Source organism: Etheostoma cragini, chromosome 11 (assembly GCF_013103735.1).
Source record: "Etheostoma cragini isolate CJK2018 chromosome 11, CSU_Ecrag_1.0, whole genome shotgun sequence".
Lineage (NCBI taxonomy): Eukaryota > Metazoa > Chordata > Actinopteri > Perciformes > Percidae > Etheostoma > Etheostoma cragini.
In genome coordinates this window covers 24,751,264-24,758,632 of record NC_048417.1, presented here as the reverse complement: position 1 = coordinate 24,758,632, position 7,369 = coordinate 24,751,264, and the positions used below count along the sequence as shown (strand labels likewise).

General features: G+C 42.3%; 1 long non-coding RNA gene across 1 annotated transcript in view; it reads right to left on the bottom strand.

Annotated features, from left to right (window-relative positions):
• Window positions 1-6,242: 6,242 nt before the first annotated feature.
• LOC117952712 overlaps window positions 6,243-7,369 on the bottom strand; it is a 12,367-nt gene continuing 11,240 nt past the window's right edge. The window contains exon 3 of the long non-coding RNA XR_004658480.1: window positions 6,243-6,254. This is a non-coding gene — a long non-coding RNA (uncharacterized LOC117952712). The remainder of the gene's footprint in view (window positions 6,255-7,369) is intronic.

Here is a 7,369-nt window from a genome sequence, read left to right as displayed (position 1 = left end):
CCTCAGCACCAGAATCAATAAGAGCCGCGACGGGCAGTGAAAGGTCCTCATATTGAAGGGTGGCAGGGATCTGGAGACTGAGAGTAATGGGGTCAGGGATAGGGACTGGGCTCGTCAGTACTCCCACGTTCACTGACGAGCCTTGTCTTTTGGCCGGATAGTACATGTAGCCACACGGTGAGTTGGATCATCACAATACAGGCACTCACCTGCCTGTATGCGACGGCGTCTCTCAGCAGGAGAGAGACGGGTGTGACCCAGCTGCATGGCCGGATGCGTCGACCGGCAAGGTAGCTGAAAACGTAGGGGAGGACGGTCTGCGAAGCCTGGTCGGAGCAGTAGCCCGTCTGACGGGATCCGGCCGGCTGCCTCTCTCGCGTCTTCTCTCTCGCCACCTGTTGTCGAGTTTAATGGCTAAGGAAACAAGTTTATTAAGGGAGTCGGGCTCATCCCGGAGTGCTAGTTCATCCTTAATTGTTTCACATAATCCATTTACAAAAAAACCCACGTAGTGCCTCCTCGTTCCAGCCGGAATCAGTAGCCAGCGTCCGGAATCCCACCGAGTAGTCTGCCACACTGTCTGCTCCTTGACGAAGGCTAAGCAAGCGCTTAGCTGCACACCCAATGTAGTCTGGGTGGTCAAAAACAGCAGTAAAATCCGCAGCAAAGTCTCAGAAAGAAGAAAGAAATCTCAGTAATGAGACAACTAGTACACACTGCTTCCGCGCAAGCTAGTGCCCTGCCCCTGAGTAATCCTATGATGTAATGTACCTTGGACGCGTCTGAAGCAAAGGACAGCGGGCGTTGGCGAAAGATGAGTCCACACTGCAGTAAAAAATTTGTCCAATTCCCCCGAAAAAGGTTCAGGCAAACAGATGGGAGGCTCGCGGTGAATCTGAGCAGCAGCCATGACATGGGGGGCAGGTGGAGAGACAGGCTGAGAGGGAGAGGTAGTGACAGACAGTTTGTCTACCTGCTCAGTTAGCTTGGTTACTTGGGCGATGAGCAGCTGGTTGTTCTCCAACAACGTGCGGAGAAGCTGGTCATGTTGTCCGAGTAGGATTCCCTGGTAGTGAAGAGCCCGCTGGGCGCCCACCCCGCTGGTATCCTGTGGTGTTTCCGCGGGGTCCATTTGGCCAGTTCGTTCTGTTGAGGGTTCAGTTGGACCCGAACACAGAACAACACAGGACGACAGGAAAAGGTAACAAAAAGGTTTAATCCACTAAAAAACACACAAAAACCAAAGGACAGGAGATGGTGAAGGTGTAAGTGGTAATCCAGTCCAGGGAAGCTGCACAGAGTGGTGACGGAACAAAAAACAAAGTTAGTCAGTAGCAAAGTTTAGTAGAGCAACGATACTAAGTGACTGGCCTAGTTACCACTTGGAAGTATGTAACAAACTGGCGCTGAAGAGGTGGTCAGCCCGGGTATAAATACTGTGGTGGTGGTGATGATGACGAGAAGCAGCTGTGCAGGTAGACGGGTAATGGTGATGTGGTGCAGCTGTGCTGGCAGACCATTCCCTCTAGGACGCCCTCATGTGGTGGACAGACAACACAACACAGACACACTGGGGAAAGGGGGGAATGGAACACAAAAGGCAGCAGAACCACACCACTGACAGTACCTAGATAAGGACTACTAGCCAGTCAGGAGCAGAGTATGAGGTTGTGTCCTGACAGTACCTAGGTAAGGACTACTAGCCAGTCAGAAGCAGAGTATGAGGGCCTTGACAGTACTTAGGTAAGGACTACTAGCCAGTCAGAAGCTTAGTATGAGGGCATTCCCATTTCTAGCTGGAGGACCTTTGCCCTGGGACCTTTAACATCTGATAAATTAACATTAATTGAATCACTAGACAGACTTTATTGACCTAAAATATCAGTTATTACTGGGAAACAGGTGAAAGTGACAGTAAAGGGGGGAAGGCGTAGTACAAATAGAAGAGATGAAGTTAAAGAAGAAGCTGAGGAGTGTGACAGCAGAAAAAGAGAAGTCTGCCAGGAACTAATTCTGATAATCTGCCTCACCTGCTGCTGAGGAAACAAACCGCCTGAAGGGCTTAGAAGCAAAGACGGGGGGAAGGAAACAGCCGAGAGACGACTTCAAAGAGGATGCAGGAAGGTGCGGACTTAAAGGGATATGAAGACAGATTGAAGAGAGAAAGAGAGAGGGAGGATGGAGACTGATGGATGAAAGAAAGAGAGAGGGAGGACGGAGACAGATGGAAGAGAGAAAGAGAGGGGGACGACGGAGGCATGAAAATGTACAGAAAAAGGTAAATATAAATAAATAACTGTGTTGATATTTCGGCTTTTGGGGTGTCTTATTCAGTTTTAGAGCATTTGAAAAACAAATTGAAGTGGTTTTGAAATAGTATTGAGTAAAAGTTGACATATTCCAGTCTGTGATTATCCATTAACATCCATTCCTTTAATTTTAGTCTAAATAATTCCTAATTTCTGCTTTTCTAACTTAACATTAACACTTAACAAAAAAATAGGTTAACTAAATGTTGGTCTACGGGTCATCAGGTATAATCTCCTATAAATGAGGTTCATTGACCATAAATTCCAAAAATAATTGGAAAACTAAAGTTAACTTTCTGTCTTTTTGTCTCTTCCCGTCTCTTTCTTTCTGCCTGTCTGTCTGTCTTTCCGTCTACCTTTCTTTCTGTCTCTGTCTTTCTTCCTGTTTGTCTTTCTTTCTGTCATTCATGTCTTTATTTCTGTCGTTCTTTCTGTCTCTGTCTTTCTGTCTGTGTGTCTTTCTTTCTGTTGTTCTTTCTGTCTGTCTTTCTTTCTGTCATTCTCTGTCTCTGTCTTTCTGTATGTCTGTTGTTCTTTCTTTCTAACGTTCTTTCTGTCTATCTTTCTTTCTGTCTTTCTTACTCTTGTTCTTTCTTCCTGTTGTTTTTTCTTTCTGTTGTTCTTTCTGTCTGGCTTTCTTTCTTTCCTTCTATCTCTCCCTTCTAACGTAAAAAAAGCATTGAAAAAAAGCATCAAAAATCATGAAAAAATGACAAAAATGTAAGAAAAAAGTTAAAAACATTGATAAAAACCGTCAAGAGAAGTGTCCATTCTGACGGGAAGAAAAAACGAGGGTTAAAGTATCTAACGTGCACAATACTCCACTGTACTGCGTTCAGTTGAGTATCTCCAGTATGGGTTACCATGACGTCGGTGAAACCCCTCACTGTAACGAATTTAACCTAAAATGTACAGTAACTATGGCAATAATTGTCCAGCTAGTTACTGTGAATTTTTTTTCACAGTAAAGGTACCGTACTTCCATTTACAGTATTTCATGTATTCACTGTAAAATACAGTAGTTTACTGTACTATTTACAGTACTATAGTGGCTACATTGTGATTCTTTTTACAGTAATACTTTGACTATTGTGATTCTTTCTTTCTGACCGTTCTTTTTGTCTCTGTCTTTCCTACTATCTTTTTATCTGTCTCTTTCTTTCTGTCATTTTTGTCTGTCTTTCTTTCTGTCTTTCTTTTTGTCCTTCATTCTTGCTCTGCCTTTCTGTCTGTCTGTCTTTTTTTCTTTCTTTTTTGTCTTTCTTTCTGCCGTTCTTTCTTTCTGTTGTTCTTTCTTTCTGTCGTTCTTTCTGTCTCTGTCTTTCTGTCTGTTTTTTCTTTTGTTCTTTCTTTCTGTGGTTCTGTCTCTATCTGTCTGCCTTTCTTTCTGTTGTTCTTCCTTTCTGTCATTCTTTTGGTCTGTTTGTCTTTCTTTCTTTTTGTTGTTCATTCTGTCTCTGTCTTTCTGTCTGTGTGTCTGTCTTTCTTTCTGTCTTTTTTGTTTTTCTGCCATTCTTTCTATCTTTCTTTCCATCTCTTTCTTTCTGTCTCTTTCTTTCTGTCATTCTTTTTTGTCTCTGTCTTTCTCTCTTTCCTTCTATCGTTCTAGCTGTCTTTGTCTTTCTGTCTTTATGTTTCTCTTTGTCTGTCTTTCTTTCTGTCTTTCTGTCTGTTTGTCTGTCTGTCTTTCTGTCTATTTTGTCTCTCTCTGTCTTTCTGTCATTCTTTCTGTCTCTTTGTCTGTTTTCTTTTCTTTCTGTCTTTCTTTCTGTCTGTCTTTCTGTCTCTTTTCTTTCTGTCTGTCTCTGTCTCTTTCTTTCTGTTGTTCTGTCTGTGTGTTTGGGGACTGAAAATAGTTATGTGAAATAAGGCAAGTGAGTATTTTTGACCTTATCTTCATTTTCCTGCATATTTTCCAATTCCAAGCTATAGAAACTTAAATGCTAATTTGATTTAAACATTATCAGGTGATGTGTGTTTATTTAATGAGGGAGGGTGTGGCCTAAAGTGATCAACACCCTATATCAAGGTGTGCATAATTATTAGGCAGCTTCTTTACCTCAGACAAAATGGGCAAAAAAAGAGATTTAACAGACTCTGAAAAGTCAAAAATTGTAAAATGCCTTTCAGAGGAATGCAGCACTCTTGAAGTAGCAAAGATATTGAGGCGTGATCACCGAACAATCAAACGTTTTGTTGCAAATAGTCAACAGGGTCGCAAGAAACGTGTGGAGAAAAAAATACGCATATTAAATGCTAGAGACTTGAGAAGAATTAAACGTGAAGTTACCAGGAACGCATTAACCTCCAGTGCAGCTATATTCCAGAAATGCAACCTACCTGGAGTGTCCAGAAGTACCAGGTGTTCAGTGCTCAGAGACATGGCCCAGGTAAGAAAGGCTGACACACAACCACCACTTAACAAGACTCATAAGTTGAAACGTCAAGGCTTGGCCAAGAAATATCTGAAGACAGATTTTTCAAAGGTTTTATGGACTGATGAAATGAGAGTGACTCTTGATGTACCAGATGGATGGGCCCGTGGCTGGATCTCTAATGGGCACAGAGCTCCACTTCGAGTCAGACGCCAGCAAGGGGAAGGCGGGGTACTGGTATGGCTAGGTAGGCTCATGACAGTTATTGAAAAGAAGGGTCACTGAATATTTCTTGACATATCATTATTGTTTATTTGTACATCTTGAGTTTTATTCTTACTCTAAGAAATTAAAATAAACAAGTGAGATGGGGAAATCTTAGTTTTTCCATTTAGTTGCATAATAATTCTGCACACCAATAGTTGCCTAACAATTCTGCACACAGGTATTCTCCTGAGAAACCCAAAACTCAGTTTCCTTTGTTACATATTCTGATTTGAGGTTTATTAACATTCCTGATTGACTGATAGCAATGCATTTGTTACAGTACAATACAATAAATTCTCAGGAATAGAACTTGCCTAATAATTTTGCACACAGTGTAGTTATCATGTAAATATGTAAGGCCTATATAGAAAGGATAAAGAGCTTTTAGGGTTAGGCAACTTCAGAACACAGGAATGTCAAGCTAGCAGAGGAAGACAGAGATAAGATAAGAAACTTTGGTGGGGGTTGCAACGCAGATTGCTCCTCTATCAAACTTTGGTGAATATGGTTGAGTTCTAAACTTGCCTAATACACAGCACATAACCCACAGGTTGATTGAGAACAATTTCAAGTGTGGACAGTGTGAAATAAAATACCCTCAAGATTGTCTGGAAAAGAGAATTTCTTCAAATGTCATTGAGAAGGTCCAAATGGCACTATTGAAAACTGCAAGTTGACATCTTTAACAAAAGAAAAATGATACCGGATTGTTGTTTTTTGCTCTAGGGAGCCGATATCTCTGCCTTGATGGAAAGGAACTAATTCCTCTAAGAATCTATGGAGGGTTAATGTTGTGGGTAAAACTCTTCTTTCCTTTTCTGCAGTGACATCACTGAACACTTATTGTCAGGGTCTTTGGGTGAAAGGCTTCATTTTGTTTTGTTGCATGCTGCTATATCCCACACAGCTGCACTCTCCATTGAACATATAATGGTCTCTGTGCAAAATGAGCTGCGTGGGTCTCTTTACCTCCCCCCCCCGCCCCCCGCTGACTCATGCAGCCAGCAGGTATGAGTCAGATGTCCACATGTGGAAGCACCGCGCTCATGGCAACAGCATGCGTGTTCAGCCTGTTGACACGCAGGTCCTGCAGAGCCTGGTCTGCTGCTTATGACGGGGTGGGGGGAGTGGGGGGTGCATGAGCTTTCACTTCATCAGTTCTTTTCTAATTAATTTGTCCTCTGGTCCATCTTGCAGAAGAACAGGGCTATTCAAAAGTTAAAAAATATGTTCAAAAATATATATATATATATATGTTGCATTTCCTTCCTTCCTTCCTTCCTTCCTTCCTTCCAGCCCTAAACTGTCTTTTTTGTTGCATTTTTTGAAGTTTTTGTTACTTTTTTACGTTTTGTCGACCTACCGTTGCCTTCCTTCCTTCCTTCATTTCTTCCTTCCTTACTTCCTTCCTTCATTTCTTCCTTCCTTACTTCCTTCCTTCCTTTCTTCCTCGCTTCCTTCCTTCCACGCCTAAACTGTCTTTTTTGTCGCATTTTTACAATTTGTCGACCTACTGTTTCCTTCCTCCCTTCCGTCCTTCTTTCCTTCCTTCCTTCTACTGTCTTTTTCCAAAGTGTTGTTGGCTTTCTTCATCACTTTTTAAATTTTTTTCAGCAACAAGGCATCGTCATTGCTGACATCGCTGTACTGTTCATTTTTATAAAGACTCATTTGGGGTACTTGGCTTAAAAACATTGTTGACATTTGAGAACCAGTCCCCAAAACCGTACGGTGTAATCGGCAAGTTGCCGCCCGCCCCATCATCGTGTCTAAACAGAGAAAGTAGCGGTCAACGTTTTAATCACGTCGTTAACGTTGTGAAACGATCCCAGTTTGATCAGATTTCAATTCAATTCAATTTAATTTAATTTATAGTATCAATTCATAACGAGCGTTATCTCAAGAAACTGTACAGAGGTACAGGTCTAGACCACAATCCAGAATTTACAAGGACCCAACAATTCTAGTAGTTTCCTACAGAGCAAGCAACAGTGCGACAGTGGCGAGGAAAAACTTCCTTTTAGGAAGAAACCTCGATCAGACCCAGGCTCTTGGTAGGCGGTGTCTGACGACCGGTTGGGATTAGAATAAAGAGTTGCGGTAACAGTCACAAAAAATAAATAATATTAATTAAATAGTAGTATGTTTGTAGTAGTTCTTTGTAGCATAGCAGGGCACTGTGGGCGTTACAAGGCACAGAAGGACGTAGCTGGGCGTAGCAGAGTGTGGTAGGATGTAACATGGCATCGCAGGACGTGTAGCGTGACCATGGCGACAGCTGCTACCCTGATTTTTGGCGCCTCCCTGATCCGAGGAAACATGCTGGGCAAAAAAGAACATAAGGACTCCAGGGAATGACTCCCCGGAGCTAGGTTAGTAACAGGCATTTCTGGGACATGGATGCACATAAATGGAAAG